The 16,950-nt window shown below is 44.3% G+C and overlaps 1 protein-coding gene and 1 long non-coding RNA gene across 2 annotated transcripts in view; one reads left to right on the top strand and one right to left on the bottom strand.

Annotated features, from left to right (window-relative positions):
• Positions 1-16,950, bottom strand: part of LOC105480842 (slit guidance ligand 3) — a 639,820-nt gene that overhangs the window by 296,588 nt on the left and 326,282 nt on the right. The window lies entirely within an intron of this gene.
• LOC112426495 (uncharacterized) lies at positions 8,853-10,892 on the top strand. Its single transcript, XR_003017839.2, has 3 exons — positions 8,853-8,946; positions 9,797-9,905; positions 10,772-10,892. It is a non-coding gene; the product is annotated as an uncharacterized lncRNA (long non-coding RNA).

The following is a 16,950-nucleotide window of genomic DNA, read 5'->3' as shown; positions in this document are numbered from 1 at the left end:
TGAACTCCTGGCCTCAAGTGATCCTTCTGCTTTGGCCTTCCAAATTGCTGGGATTACAGGCAAGAGCCATTGTGCCCAGCCCCTTCAGCCCCTTTTAGCGTGTTGACCTTGGAACTGGCTGTGAAAGGCTTCGTGTTTTTGTGTCTTGTGGACCAAAGTGACTCAGACTTCAGTTTGCACATACATCCCCCAGGGGATCCTGTGAACACGCAGATTCTGGTATAGGAGGTCTGGGGTGAGGCCCAGGACCCTGCATGTCTGGCAAGCTCAGGTGACGCTGATGATGCTGCTTCCCAGGCCCGCTTTGAATAGCCAGGGCCTAGCCTGGTTGTGTCTCAGAATCGCTTGAGGAGCTGGTTAAAGCAGACAGCTTCCAGGCCCCGCCCCCACAAGAGGTTCTGATGACACAGTCCTGGGTGTGTGTTTTTAATAAGCTCCTCTAGTGATTCTGTTGCACCCTCCACTGTGTGTGTGTGTTTACGGGTGGGGGGGGGCGGGGCGGGAGGGCCACAGGTATCACCGCTGCTCGATCTGCTTCGGCTACTTATTCACTGTATGACCTTATCCAAGTCACTCAACCACTCTGAGTCACAAGTCGTTCAACTCATGCACTGGGGTGGGGGTTCTATAAAACAGCCCATTTTTGTTAATGAAACATCATTAACCAAATTTTAAAACATAGGAATCATCATTAAACCATTTCATTTTCTCTCCCCACTACCCAAATGTCTTTCTGAAATGTTTTTGAGAGACTGCTAAGAATTGTTGCCTTCATACCTGTCACTAAGATAGCTCCAGTATATTGAGTGGATAGAGTAGTGTGATCAATGAAGCATTCTTATTAACCATATATGGTCACCCTATAAGCCATTTACTCATCATATATTTCAAAGGATTAGGATGTAAGAAAACCCACTTAGCATCAAAGTTTTATAAAGCTATCACTGATTCAGAAAACCTTCTAGTGGTGAATAGGGTTTCAAGGACCTCATTATACATGCACATCAGTTATCTTACTGGAAGGATAGTTGGTGAATAGTCAACAGCTTGAGGAAACTGCATGGCATTTTATATTTTAAAGATATATTCATGTCCAGCTACCAGTTCTTTCAGAATTTATTATATATCAGCCACTGTCCTCCAGGTTTTATATGCATTCTCTCTTAATCCTCAAAGAAACCTGTGAAAGAGGTATTATCATCCCCACTTTACAGATAGAAAGCTGAGGCCCAAAGAGGTTAAATGATTTGCTTAATGTAAGCCAACCATCACGTGAAAAGCTGGTGTTCAAACCCAGACCTCTCTGCCTGCACAGACTATGCCCTTCATCACCATACTACGCTTCCACCTTTCACTTCTACCACAATCTTTGACACAGCCCACGACAGTTCTTTGATATAGATTGGGAAGACTTTTCCCCCTAGAGAGAGAAGAGGGATTTGGTAGAAGAAAGATTAGAAGGTTGCCTGCAAGGGGCAATTCAATGGTGTGTGTGTGCTGTGGGAGAAGGTGTTATGTGTACGACATTCTTTTCTCCGAACTCCATCCTTCCCCCTCCCAATACATAACCTAACCTAACCCCCCTTGGATCTCCTTCCTATCCACATGGCTTATGAATGAAGCTCCACCATGAGTGGTATGGTACCCCTTTTACTTCCATTTGGCCAAGGGTAATGAATGTGTGCTACAGAGGGTCCCCCCTCTCCTATCCGTGGCAGGCATTGCTAATCAATGGCAGCTCTTTCCTTCAGGGAGCTGAATGTGGCCGCACCACCCTTCCTGGCAGATGACTCCAGCCAGTCAATTTAAGCTGAGATTTGAAAAGAATGTGAAAAGGCTTTTCAGCCTTAAGCCTTACACACAGTAATAGAAATAGCATGTAGAAATGGCGAAGTAGAAATACCACATATGTGAGAACTCTGAAGCCTGGGTTTTAATCCTGGCTCTGACTCCAACTTGTGACTTTGTGCAGGTTATGTCTCACTCTGGGCCTCAGTTTATCCATCTGTAAGTGAGGGGGTTGGCCTGTGCTATAGAGAACTTAAAGTCTCTTCCAAGAATAACATCCTAGGTTCTGACAGGCATTCAAAGCCAGATGGAGCTCATCAGGGGAAAGAAAGGCCCTGTCTGTGTTGACATGACTGTGTGACCAAACCTGTATAAGGAAATATCCCCACACGTGAAAACCACCCTGGAGAGCCCACTGTGCCCCATTGTCTGCGTCTGTGCAGGATAAAGCATCTACAAGTGGAAGAAAAAGCAAACACAATGTCATTTGTTCACATTATGAGAAACCACCTGTCAAAGGCCCCACCTCCAGGCTTCCTGGAGTAGGTGGTCTCTCCAGATGAGAACTTCAGATGTGGGGGGCCAGGAATTCATCCTAAGTGACATGGGAAGAGGGGGTCTGGAGCTTGAGGACACAGCTGCTCAGTTCTTCTGTAGCTCCCAGGCCCCAACTATTTGTCTTCCCTTCCAAGCTGGGAGTCAGCTTGGAGTTGCTTCTCCTTTGTTGAATTGAGACATTCAGGACCCTGGCTGTGGCATTTCATGCCACCCCAGATGATAACAGCCAACATTTACTGAGTTATCGCGGGGTACCAGGCGCTGTGAGGTGCCTGGACTCTTCTAACAGTCCTGCGAGGTAGGAACTATTCTCATCCTCACTTTAGAGCTAAGGGAATGAAGGCTCAGAGAGGTTAACTTGCCCAAGAAGGCACAGCAGTAAGAGGCAGAGCCAGGAATCAGTCATGGGCAGGCAGGCTCCAGAGCCCTGAATTGTAGCCATATAACATGGCCGGGGGCTCCAGAGAGTCTCAGGCATTCTGTTGTATGTTGTCTATGCAGCACGGTCAAATGACTGTCTTGCCTTTTGGATTTAACTGTAGGAGGGCAGGGGCCATGTCTTACTCATTCCCCTCTGTACCTGTGGCACCTGGCGTACTGCATGGCAGGTAATAGTTAGTGCTTAGTGATTCTCTGGATAACAGATGCACACACAGATGAGTGAGTAGAATCCAGAAGGTGGAAGTTAAGGAGGCATGTCTCTTCTCTGAATTATAAACTTCTTGAAAAGGAAGAATTTAAACCATGTATTAAATGCCTACTATATGCCAGGAATTGTTCTAAGGGTTTGCTGTGATTGGTTTCATTAATCATCATAACAACCAAATGAGATGCAATCCCATACCTCCTTTACATGCAGAGGAAGCTGAGGCTCTAGGATGATAGTAAATTGTTCGAGATCACACAGATTTAAGTGGCAGAGCTGGGATTCAAACTCAGGCCTATATGACTCCAAAGTGCCATAATCATTCATGTCATTCCATGACAGGAGGCATGTTCTTATTAGTGTGAGTCCACAATGAAACCACCCTGGCCGAGGATACCTTCTTGGGTTGGATGACAGCTCAATGACAGGAAGTGGTGGCTGCTTTCTCAGTGTCCCAGATAATGCTAAGATTCTAAGGCAGGGCCAGCAACACAAACCCCGGTTATGATTGGTGGAAGGAAGCTATCTGGGGCTCCAGCAGCGTTTTTCAGTCATAGAACCTACAACTGGAGCTTTATTAGTTTGCCAACGCTAATCTTACTTTAGGAATAAAAGTGGGGGCATTGTACTCAGGAAAGATCTTGGACTGAGGCTAGGGGCCAGGAAGCAAGGCTTTTGGCAAGAGCCTGTGTCCTAAGAACTGACAATTTGGGCTGTAAAGATGGCTAGAAATCTAACCAGCCATTGATCTTAAAAAGCTCCATCTCCTCACCTGTGTAATAAGGAGTCCATGGGTAATCGCCAACATCCCCTCCAGCTCAGAAAATCTTCATTCCCAGAAAGCATTGCTATTCCTTACTTCCCCTTTCCCCCTTCCCTGCTAAAATATCCAGTCAGAGACCACTGCATCTTTGACTGGATCAAAGCCCTGGTAAAAAGGAAACCCCTAGGTAACAGGACATAATTACTAAAGACTATACAGGTGCTCACTGCAGGAGGAAATAGCCAGTACATTGACTCATTCATTCAAAAGACATGTATTTCATTTTAACCATGTACCAGACATCATCTGAGAGAACTGATGAACAAACATCACAAAATGAAAACAAAATTAACAAAACCAAAAACTGTAGACAGACTGTACGCTATTTCTTGCACCAAGACTGATGAGCAGGGTGAGCGTGGGAGGTGAGAACCCACAGCAATCAAAGATTAATCGACATTCATAATACAAGCAAATAATATAAAACTATCATAGCAATAAGTGATTCAAAGACAAAATGCAGAGTGTTATAGGAGTTTAGAGAAAATTGACCTAATGAGGAAGCCAGATGCTTGATCTGAGAACAAGGTGAAGAGGTACCAGGGAACAGAACCTTCTGTGCAGAGAGAATAGTATGTGCAAAAGCTCTGTGGCACAGAAAGCAGGATGGGTTGGTAGAATCGGTAAAAAGCTCTGTGTGGTTGCAGGAAAAGGTAAGATGAGTTTGGAGAAGAAACAGCCACGGGGCCTAACTACATATATTTTCTGTGCCATGGTAGAAACTTTATGTTTATCTTTAAGAGCAATACAATACTATGCATGCATGGATGTGTGTGTGTGTGTGTAAAAGAGAGAGAGTTGGTCAAAGCTGTGCTTTGAAAAGACCACTCTGGGTATTATATGGAGAATGGACAGGGCAGGTCAGGGTGTTGTGACTGAGTCACAGAGCCTGGTGATTCTGTTGGCTCCTCCATGGTACAGGATTGCAGCATTCTTGCTGGGCAGAATTGTGGATTCTGTCTAGATTCCCTGGCTATCTACCTGCTGGGATCCTGCCTCCACCAGCATCTCTGGGCAGCTTCTGTACCCATGGGGGCTGGGTGGGAGTGGGCTTCAATGTCCCACAAGGCTCAGGGCATCTCTCAAGTGGCAGTCACACTGAGATGCAGCTTCCTGATGAGGAGAACACAAGCATTCTGCCCTTCAGACAGGACCAGACAGTGGAATTCTACCTTGGACATCAAACCACACCCCCCACCCCACAACACACACACACACACACACACACACACACACACACCCCCTACATATCTGTCAAGAGACTTTTTTCCCTGGACAAATGATGATTTATGGGAGGCTGTTCTGTTTCCCGCCTTTCTCTTGCTCTATTTTAGGAGAATATAACCAGACCATGTGTTTTTGCTTAGCCTGACACATTCCGAGCAAGCTTTCTATATTCCGTGTGCTGATGAAAGGTCTTTGCTTAAGAAGTAGACGAAAGAAAAGGAAAGAAAAAAAAAGTGAGCCCAACCCCCATCTCCCCTGGTTGGCCAAAGGAAAGGTCATTATCCATACCCTGGAGTCCCATTGAGGCCCCCCCGGGCAGCCTGAGCTGGCACTTTTATGACCAGACTCTGGGGTAGACCAACACTCCCACACACCCCACTTCATGGACGAAGAAAGCTAGGAGGGATGAAAGGTGGGCGCAGTGGCTGCCTTTTAGCTTCTCAGACTCACTAAGCACTTTCCCTCCTTGGGGCCTTTGAACCTGTGGTTCTCACTGCCTGAAATCCTCTCCTTCCCACTCTTCACACTGCTGATTGCTCCCCTCCCTCAGGGCTCAGCTGAAATCACATCCCTCCACAGCAGCTGTTCCTTCCCCATCACTCCATCCAAAGCAAGTCTCCCCGAAACTGTCCATCTCAGCACCCCATTTGTTTCTTTCATGGCAATGATCATACATGGTAATTATTACATTGAGTTTCTTACTTACTTTAACTTTTTGCTTCTTTCATTTGGCCAAGAGTTGGCGAACTATGGCCCATGGGGCCAATCTGATCCCACTGCCTGTTTTTGTAAATAAAGTTTTACTGGAACGCAGTCACTCATGTTTATTTCTTTTCTTTTTGAAATGGAGTCTCACTCACTCTGTTTGGCCAGGCTGGAGTGCAATGGCGCAATCCCGGCCCATTGCAATCTCCATCTCTTGGGTTCAAGCGATCCTCCTGCCTCAGCCTCCTGAGTAGCTGGGATTATAGGCACGCACCACCACAGCAGCTGATTTTTGTATTTTTAGTAGAGACAAGGTTTCTCCATGTTGGCCAGGCTGGTTTTGAACTCCTGACTTCAAGCGTTCTGCCCGCCTTGGCCTCCCAAAGTGCTGGGATTACAGGCATGAGGCACTGTGCCCCGCCTCATGCTCATTTCTTTACAGAGTGTCTATGGCTGCTTTCACCATACAAGGCAAAGGTGAGTGGTTGTGACAGGGACTATACTAAGCCTAAAATATTTACTATCTGCTGTGTTACAGAAAAAGTTCAGTGATCCCTGGATTAGACTGTCAACTCCACAAGGGCAGAGACTAAGCCTTGCTTGTCTAGCAGTGTGTTGGTACCTGCCTCAGAGTCTGAACCATCATAGGTGTCTGATAGGCAGTTGCTGCCAGACAAACCCTTGCAAATGCCAGGCTGGAACTGTCAAGTCAATGACCAAGAGGTTGGCCTTCATTTTCAAACCTCGGGCTTGCTTTTGTTGGCTTTATTTAAGACTTGCCTTACATTTAGTTTAAGTTAAAACCAGGAAAATATATTTCAGTTTCCTAACATAGTGCCTTAAGCAAAATAAAAGGCGAAGTTTTAAGGGAGGAGGGATCCCCTCCAACTGGATTTTAAAAGACCAACTGAGCAATAAATATCAACGATTCTGATTCATGAGGCCACAAGGAGTTATCCCTAGTTATAATAGCAAGCTCAAAGAAGGCAGCCCAAATGGACAGAAATGCAGGGGGCTACATAAAAGCAAATAAAATAAAATAATTTACTAGTTTGATTTTCCTCCAAGCAGGCAAACACTTCCTGCTGATAAATGGTGAGCATTTGTGCAAATCTTAATAAAGCATTTGGGAAAACACTTCTGTAGCACCATCAAGATTTTTTAAAAAGTCACCCAGTCATGGGAAAATATTAGGAACGATTTAACTGGACATAGTGATGGACTACTTTGACAATTATAATTTGATCAGAGACATCCAATGTGGATTTATGTGAGGGAGAGTTTAATACCTAACCTGTTGGAAGGAAGTTTCCTGGATGAATCACTACCATGGGAGATAAGACAGAGGCAGATATTTACATGCACTTCCAGAAGGCCTGGGGCATAGTTTTACCTATCATTGGCCAACAAAACATATGAGGAGAGATTAGGAGCCTATTAAACACATAGTGCCAAAGCCCAAACTCATTTCGTTTTTCAAGCTGGACAAAAGGTAAGAAGCCAGGTGGACTGAGTGAAACTTACTGTGTATAAATAAAGCGCAAACTGAGAAAATGTAAAATAATCCAGTTCAACACAGTCAACCTTGGAGCCTTCGGGTCGCCTAACAGTATTTGTTTTGAATCTTTTGGCCCAGATGTTATAATTGAGGCAAAGATATAACATAAGCCAGGATGAGCATCAAAGAAATTGCAGTCAATCTGAGTTGTTAGTAGCTGAAGCCTCTGGAGATAAGCAAAGGGACCTCTTTACCATAAGGCATCCCCGCTCTGTATCACCTGCACACACTCCTTAATACATTTCCTGATGCTCACTAGGGCCCTTAATACATTTCCAGTGAAGAAGGCTCTAAAAGATAGTAGGTATGGTTGACGTGTCCAAAAACAGTCTGCAGATCATAACCAGGACCAGAACCAAGACTAGGGAGAGGTGCGTGAGACGCACCCAGGGCACACCTTTAAGGAAGCACCCACTTGCAGTTGCTGGCCCTGCACTTCCACATCCCTGAAAGAGAGACGGCCTCTTTAAATGGTGCACCCTGGGCACCTTGCTTGTCTCAGCACAGTCTATGCTGTATGTGGGACTTTGTTCATCTCAGAACAATTGAGCTCACCTGGGTCACTCTCAAAGGGGAGAAATGATCTCCTTCATTTAGGGTACTGTACTATGAAAGAGAAAACTCCTAAGATTATAAATATCTATTGGAAGAAAAAATGGTTAGAACGTAAGATATAAGCCTATTCTCCTGGCATTTGAGAGATAAACATGTTGTTTAGGCGACTTTGCTTACTTCAACAAGGAAAGATAGTCAAACACTGTAAGTGGATCTAAAACAGAAAGATGGATTTTGAAATCATAATAGCTAAGAAGCCAACGTTCAAGCTTTGATGGGACCTTTGCTCTTATTACTCTCAAATATGGACTTGAGAAAGTTATAAAATACTAACTTACTTTGCCCATAGAGCCCAAAAATACATCTTTGTGGTTGTCATTGCATTTTGACCAATATTAAGTTAGTTTAGGAAAATACGAGTTCTGCATATTCACTCATGGGTCTCTTCTGGTGTATGTTTTGCTCATCCAAAAAGAACTTCACGCCAAGAGCACTTTGACATACCAGTGTAGCAAACTGCTATTATGCGCCTGCCCTAAGTACAGACAGAATTCTTCCCTATCACTTATCAGCAGTGACACCTAAAAGTTCACTGTCTCTCCGAGGGCAAACTTTCCACTTGATTCTGAGTTGGTGCTTCTGGTTCCTAGGTAAATAGCTCCACAATTCCAATTAGAATGTACTGTGATGTGTCAACCTTTCCAATTGTGAACTCACTCCAGCACACACACTCTCTCTCTCTGTACTTCATCCTACCCTGTTTAGTGGGAGAAACAAGATCTGCTTTCTAAGCCACTAGACGGGAAGACCTCAGAGCCTAGTATCTCAACAAGGAAAAATAAGCAACAGCGTGTGGTTCTCTTATCTGAGGCAGGCCAAAGCTTAGGCAGTCATAATGTGCAGAAGTGCCTGAAGAGATGCTATATTGATTATGAGATATGATTGTGAATTTTATTACCTTCTGGGAAAAAATAGGAAACATAAAAGCAAGAGTTTTGTGCCAGATGTAAGAACTAAACTCTATGGTTATCTGATTAGCATTAGAGACATGTGCTTTGAATGTGAAACACTTGTCAGTCTCCCCAGGTGAGCTCTCGATCTTATCTGTGCCATGTATGTCAGATTTTTATATGCCTGCTCTTCTCAAATGAGACCCAGATGAAGTTCAGTCGTTTGCCTAGAAGAGTCTGAGAGGGTCACTGGATTTTTTTTTTTTAATTTTAGAAGCCAGCATGATTTTTTAATAAGAGAAAGGCAAAGCTTTGGGACTTTTCTTGGAATTGAAGGGGCAGCCTGGGTCAGGGCACCAGGTGGTATGAGACTGAAAGAAAACTAAGGGGATCCATCCTGGTGCTGCCTCTTGGTATGCTACCATGGGACTGCCCTCCTTGTCTTTACAATGTCAGCTCTGGGGTCAAAAGCTTCCTCTTGAGTCTACATATTACACCTGGTGGCAAGAGAATCTCCTAGTCACTGCCCTCACGCATATCTTAAATGCATCCTCGAAAATGTTGTTTGATTCTGCAGAACCTATTTCTGGGCACTCGAAATATCCCCCATGCCTACTCCTTTTCTGTCTGGAGAGTTCCAAGGGAGATGCAAGTCAGAGTTAGGTCATGGTGTTCCTTCCAACCTCTCAAACTTTAACAGCATCTACCATTTTGTTAAATGATGATCCCCCATGAACGTGAGTACAGAAAGAGACAGGTGCTCTCATGCATTTCTGGAAGGAATATAAACCGGTAATGTCTGTCAGTTGGGCAATTTGGCAATATATCTCAAAAGCTCTTAACGTGTACATAACCTTTTATTTAAGAGCTTTACTCCTAAGGAAATAATATGACAAAGCCCCCCAAAAATATATGTACAAGGATGTCTCCTGGAGCACTTTGGATGATGGAAAAAATTGAAATCCACCTAAATTTCCCAACTGTAGGAGCTGGTTGTCATGGTCCACCCACTACAATGGAAGAACAATAGCTATTATAAAGGATGTTATTCATGCACTTGGAAAAATGCTCCATATATATTTTTAAAGTGAGAAGGTAGGTTTCCAAAGAGTACACATACTATAATCCAATGCTATAAATGTGTGGGTTCGTGTGTGTATAAGAGAGACACACACTGGGGTAAGATTGCACCAAAATATTACCAGTGATTATTTCTAGGTGAGCAATCATGAGTTTAAATTATTTTTCTTTTTTGGCTTCTCTGTCTCATGTAGCTTCTCTACAGTAAATACATAACACTTGTGTCATAATTTTTTCTAAGCTGCCTTGAATTCCTCTAGCACTGCCATCTCAAATCTTTGAGGGATTTTTCATTCCTTTCATTGCACCTGTCCCCCTACAATCACAATATCTGGTGTGGTCAGCCTTCATCTGCAGGAAGAATAAAGCCTTGGGTTCCCACTCTACTTCCTACCATGCAAGGCTGGCAGAAAAGATGATGTCTGCACACTCCAGTGGAGATTTTAGACACTCTTGTACCTCCTGCTAGAACTTCTGTGCCTGCACCAGATTCTCTTCCCAAGCTTTGCTCACCTGCTCTGGCAGGCATTCAAATTCCTTCCTCATGGCTCTCCCCAGGCCTTGGAAATGAGAGTGGGTTTTTAAGATTCCTCACCATCCTCCTCCCTGAACATAAAGATTAAGAATGATTTATCTCTCCCCTCCCATTAAATATGCCATTCCTTCTCTCCAATACTCCCTCCTGCTCTGCTTTCCCGGGTCAGCGGGGCTAAGGAAACTGCTCAGCACCATCCTTATCAGCAAGCTTAGCGCCCCCTCTCCCCCGATGCCCTTGCTTAATCGTTACTCCTCTTGGGTCTCCCAACACAATGTGTAAATCTTCTCATTGCCTCTCCCTGTTATCCTGGAATTCAAGCTCATTCTCTTCCCAAATATGGCAGGCATGGGAGCTCCAGACTTCACACTTGGACAGCAGCAGAGAGAGGAATCCCACCCCTGTCGTCACCTTGGCAGACACCACTCTTCGCTGCCATCATTGTCAACAGCCTCGCTGCCAACTTTGGAAGGTGTCTTTGTATCTGGCCCCGTTGTGTTCATTACAAAGGGAATCCTCCTATGAACCTAACTGTGTATGCCCTTTGAAAGCACCTGTCTTCAAGGAGCTTAAAATCTCACTGGGGAGATATGACACAAAACTTAACATGCTTATCCAGTAGCAATCTGCCTCCCACCTCATCTGTCAACCAAAACTGGTCTTCCAAAGCTAAGAGTACCCTCTTTTGTTTACCAAATCCATCTCCTAACTTCACACTCTCTTGGCTACACACCTCTGTAGGTCTTTGCCCTACTGAGCATGATCTACATGAAACTCAGGAAAATTTAAAGGCTTTGAGACTAGGTCTCTTTTAGCTCTTTCTAGCTGTGTGACCTTGCACAAGTTACTCTACCTCTCTGATCTTCATCTATAAAATGTTGACAATGTCTAGTGTGTACTGATGATTTCAGAAGCAGAAGGGAACCCAGGTGGAGTCTACGAATAGGGCTTTGCCCTATTCGTATCTGGCTTGGTCTGGAGGAGTTTTGCTCAGAAAAAATTCCAGATTATTCCCCCCCCTCCACAAGATACACCAAACTTGAAGTAATAATAATAATTAATCATTTTGATGTAGAGTCATTCTCATCTTAATCAGCAGAGAGGAACAATGTCATGTGAGGAGTAAAATGAAAGAACTGTTGGGTGTTTTTGTGTTTGGTTTATCTTACCCCACTGAGCGGATTCCTCTATTTTCTCTTTAAACAGACACAGTGGAGGCAGTTAAATGAGCCTCAACCTGAATGCAGACAAGCAGGGAGTCAATTTTAGGTTGTGATGAATAAATTATGCAGAGGTTTTTGGCTTTAATTTTCTCCTCAGTTGACATGTTGTACTTTGAGCTGCCTACTGCCCAGGAGTCAGCGTTTAACTGGACGAAAATAGGCAGAGCTAACCTGTGCAATCCTTGGCCATAGGCGGTTCTGTTGCTGACATCTACATTACCCCAAATTGCAGGGCTTTGTTTGTTTTCATTTTTCTCCTATTGAGGGAAAGAGCAGCAGGAAGAGAATCCCTCCCTCGCAGGTCATCCTGAAAACAGCCATAAAGCTATCAAGAAGAAAAGCAACTGGATGGACGGGGTTGCTCCGCTCAATCTGGCTGATAAACTCAAACACATCTAGATGGGTTTCTGACAGGTTAGGAGCTGACAGCTTGATAAATGGGAACGAGACACCTTGAATTTGTTGGTGACAGGTGCGGTTTCCATGAACTTGCTTTCTTTCCCTATAGCAGCCCCAGCTCCTGGAGAGGGGGAAGGGAACACTTGGCTCAGGCTCACTTTGGGGCTCTCAAAACTAACAATCTCGTGGGGATGGAAGATTCATTAACAGCAAGCTTAGCTAATTTTTTCCTCATCATCCTTTAAGAAGCAAAGACAAGGCCAGGTGCGGTGGTTCACGCCTGTAATGCCAGCACTTTGGGAGGCTGAGGCGGGTGGATCACGAGGTCAGGAGATCAAGACCATCCTGGCTAACATGGTGAAACCTCTTCTCTACTGAAAATACAAAAAATTAGCCGGGTGTGGTGGTGGGCACCTGTAGTCCCAGCTACTCAGGAGGCTGAGGCAGGAGAATAGTGTGAACCTGGGAGGCGGAGTTTGCAGTGAGCCGAGATCGCACCACTGCACTCCAGCCTGGGCGACAAAAGTGAAACTCTGTCTCAAAAAAAAAAAAAAAGAACCAAAGACAAAACAAACAACAAACAGATCCTCCGAACTAAAACAGTGTATGACAGTCCCGAGGCAGATTTGTGTAGGAGTCCAGCACTGAGCTGCTTTATGGCCACAGATTACATTGCTTACAGCTGTCATAGCATGTGATGGCATTTTTTTTGTGGGGTATCTCAAACTCACTCCTGCCCCCTGCCCTATTCTATGTAGTTTCCTACTCCTCCCCTGAAACCAGAAAGATCCTCTTTTTCTTACTACAAAGAGCCTGGATCATCACCATTTCATCGCTTCCTGGCTATGTTACCTTGGGCAGGGTATGTAATATCTTTGGGCCTCAGTTTCCTTATCTGTGAAATACAGAGTCATTTATTCAGCAAATATTTATGGAGGACTTATTTTATGCCGGGCATTTTGCAGGTATCAGCTTTGTGGTCGTAAACCAGGTAAGTCCCTCCATGAAGAGTTTGCATGCTGGTGGACCCATCTTCTTTATTCATCTACCCAACAATTCATTCCTAAACACCATCCACAGGCCAGATGTTACTTTAGATGCTGGCGATTCATAGTAAAGAAGGCAAGTTTCCCATCTTGTGGAGTGTATGTGTGTGGAGAAATTGTACAAATGAGACTAAATGAGATGCATGCAAGGAAAGTATGATGTTAGCACATTGCAAGTGTGCACCATCTAGTGACCGTTGCCCTATTATCGTCATCTTCAGTATCACCATGTGTGAATCACCCGAGATCACTGTGACAGACCAGTTGTCCCGACTGTGGACACATGCTTTTCATGCTTTATGCCTGCATTACACATGTGAGAGGTTGGGTGGATCTAGTCTGAGGACAACATGGCCAGGTGGTAGGAGGTTCCACCGCACCATGCAGGGACCAGAGGTTCCACTGTACCCCACTGCAGGAATCGTTTCCTTCATTTTGTTGTCTTTCTACATGGTTGTACCTAGTATAAACTGAAACACATTGGAATTTTTTCTTTTCCTAGACAATCTGCCCCTTCCCACTCCCAATCCAGAAACAGACTTCATAACTGCACCTCATGGTCAAATGTAAATTTTAGCATACATATTTTCTGAGTCCCAGGATATCTGTCTTCAATCATTGAGAAGTGGATTTTGTTTTTAATAAAAAATATTCAATAAATATCTGTAGAAACAAATGCATAAGAAAGATGTGCAGATGTCCACAGCAAATAAGCTGAAAACCAGAGTATCCCAGAGCCCTCTGCTCCATAGAAATGTCTGCTTTGATTCTCTTTCCTCTAAGGGAAAGCCTTTCCACCTTCTCTCTCACCCTCCCTCCCTTGAGCATCTTCCATGAGCAAGGTTCTGGAGCTACCACCTTCTAGGTTCCAGGGCTACCTTCTAAGTTCTGAGGCTACCTTGGGGAGCGAGAGAGTTCAATGGAGTTAGGTTATAGTTAGGGAGATAGGGAACACATAAGACTACATGTAGAAAAACTGCAAAAAATAATTTCTGTAAAAAAGTTGTTACATAGTCATGGTGATGGGAAGTATTTGGAGGAGGCCATATTAGACAGGGCTGTGAGGAAGGTCCCTCTGGGGAGGTGATGACTCTTGAGCTGAGACCTGAAGGGGACGGCTCCAGTGAGAAGACCTGGAGAGGCATCCAGGCAGAGGCATAGCAAGCACAGTTGTCCTCCCAGTGGACTGGGGAAAGAGGAAGCATCAGGCAGAGAATGGTGCAGGATGAGGTTGGGCAGGGTAGGGGAAGCCAGGTAGAAGCATGATCTTGAGGGACCAGGTAAGGATTCAACCTGGCTTGTTGATGGGCTGGCTTCAGGGCAACGTGTGTGTGTGTGTGTGTGTGTGTGTGTGTGTGTGTGTGTGTGTGTGTGTGTGAGAAGAGATAAATAAAAACAGAAAGAGTCTTAGGTTTTTGGCTGGAGCAACAGGGTGGACTATAGCGGACCCTTTTCCTAGGATTGCTTTAGGGCCATCTTGGTGAGGACGCCCTAGACCTTATGCTTGAATCTCAGTTTCCTCACTTGTCAACTAAGCGGCTCTGAAAAGTTACATCACATCTCTCTCAGCCTTGGTTTTCTTATCTGTGAAAATGGTATATTACCTTTGAGGTTAGGGATGAGGTAGGGATGACACGAGATGGCCACTGGGAAGCACTCAGTGTGGAATGAAATCCTAATGAAGGTTCCATGTTTGTCAGATTCCTTTCCTTCCTTCCTCTTGTTGTCTTTTCTACACTCATACCTGTCTCTGCCTGTTCTAACTCGGAGTTAGCTTGTTGCCTCACATTGGGTGTAAGAAGCATGCAACATTTCATCCACACTTCAGGGCAGCTGTTGTCACTCTGCTCTCTCCTTCTGTTCACAGGTCAAATGCATTCTTTCCCAAGTCCTTCCGTCCCCCCAGGCCGCGCCACAGATATCCCCCACATGGATTTTTAGGTTTTTTGTCTCCTCTCTAGGTGTAAGTTCCTGGTAAAAGCAGAGATGAAGTGTTTGGCTAAGTAAAATGCTGAGAGTAGCTGGCGCAGGCTTTCCTTAGATGACCTCTGAAATTCTTTCCAACTTCCGGATGTTAAGCTCCAGCTTGACATCGATTCTGGGCGTTGTCTTTGAAGAGCTCACAGGCAATAATGGGTCAAAGCCAGGTCCCCCATGCCTTGTTTCCATCATGGCCATGAATGTAGCTATAGTTTTCTAACTGCTGGCTTCTGACCCGTGTACAGAAGAAAAACCATCTATCCTTTGCCCACTTTTTGATGGGGTTGTTTTTTTCTTGTAAATTTGAGTTCTTTGTAGGTTCTGGATATTAGCCCTTTGTCTGATGAGTAGATTGCAAAAATTTTCTCCCATTCTATGTTTATTGCAGCACTATTCACAATAGCAAAGACTTGGAATCAACCCAAATGTCCATCAGTGACAGACTGGATTAAGAAAATGTGGCACATATACACCATGGAATACTATGCAGCCATAAAAAAGGATGAGTTTGTGTTCTTTGGAGGGACATGGATGCAGCTGGAAACCATCATTCTCAGCAAACTATCGCAAGAACAGAAAACCAAACACCGCATGCTCTCACTCATAGGTGGGAACTGAACAATGAGATCACTTGGACTCGGGAAGGGGAACATCACACACCGGGGCCTATCACGGGGAGAGGGGAGGGGGGAGTGGGGAGGGATTGCATTGGGAGTTATACCTGATGTAAATGACAAGTTGATGGGTGCTGACGAGTTGATGGGTGCAGCACACCAACATGGCACAAGTATACATATGTAACAAACCTGCACGTTATGCACATGTACCCTAGAACTTAAAGTATAATAAAAAAAAATAAAGAAGAAGAAAAACCATCTAAAAATAACTTTTTTCCCTCTTTTTCATTGAAAAATTTTATTATTAATATTATTTTGGAGACAGAGTTTCACTCTTGTTGCTCAGGCTGGAGTGCAGTGGTGCTATCTCGGCTCACTACAACCTCTGCCTCCCAGGTTCAAGCAATTCTCCTACCTCAGCCTCCTGAGTAGCTGGGATTACAGGCGCCCACTGTCACACCCAGCTCATTTTTGTATTTCTAGTTGAGACAGGGTTTTGCCATGTTGGCCAGACTGGTCTTGAACTCCGACCTCAGGTGATTCACCTGCCTCAGCCTCCAAAAGTGCTAGGATTACAGTCATGAGCCACCAAGCCTGGCCTTCACTGAAAAATTTTAAACTGCCTTATTGAGATAAAATTTACACACCTTGTAATTCATCCATTTAAAGTATAGGATTCAGTGGTTTTAGTATATATGCAGATGTGTGCAGCCATCACTGTCAATTTTAGATCGTTTTCATTACTTCGAAAAGAAGCCCCATATCCCTTAGCTACCAACTCCTATACCCTCTTCCTCCTACCCAGCCCTGAGCAACCACTAATCAGGACTCACACTACGCCTACCTCACCGTTAGGAAGGATTGTTCTTAATTGACGGGAAGACATCTTAAATATTAGCTCATTTCAATCCTGAAATGGGATATGCTTAACACTTTGTGTATAAATTCTAGACATTTGTAATGCAATTCAACAATGTCAAGGGGGAAAAGTTGGACTCCTCACTAATGGAGCTTTCATGAAAAATATGGGTAATTATAAAACCATAATTATAAAAGTATCTCATTCTCGTGTTGTTTGGAACACTAAATTATACATTTCTTAAAAAACTGGCATCTCTCTCTCTCCACCCTACCTATCTACATACCCATCTAAATATTCTCAGAGTTTGCTCTGAAGTTTGAAAAATTATATCCAGAGAGGTGCAGCATCTTGTTCAAGCTCACACAACTACTTTGCAGAGGAGCTGGACTGCCCCTTAA

Source organism: Macaca nemestrina, chromosome 6 (genome assembly GCF_043159975.1).
Source record: "Macaca nemestrina isolate mMacNem1 chromosome 6, mMacNem.hap1, whole genome shotgun sequence".
NCBI lineage: Eukaryota > Metazoa > Chordata > Mammalia > Primates > Cercopithecidae > Macaca > Macaca nemestrina.
Note: the sequence above shows the minus strand (reverse complement) of the source record. Positions and strands in the feature narration are given on the sequence as shown.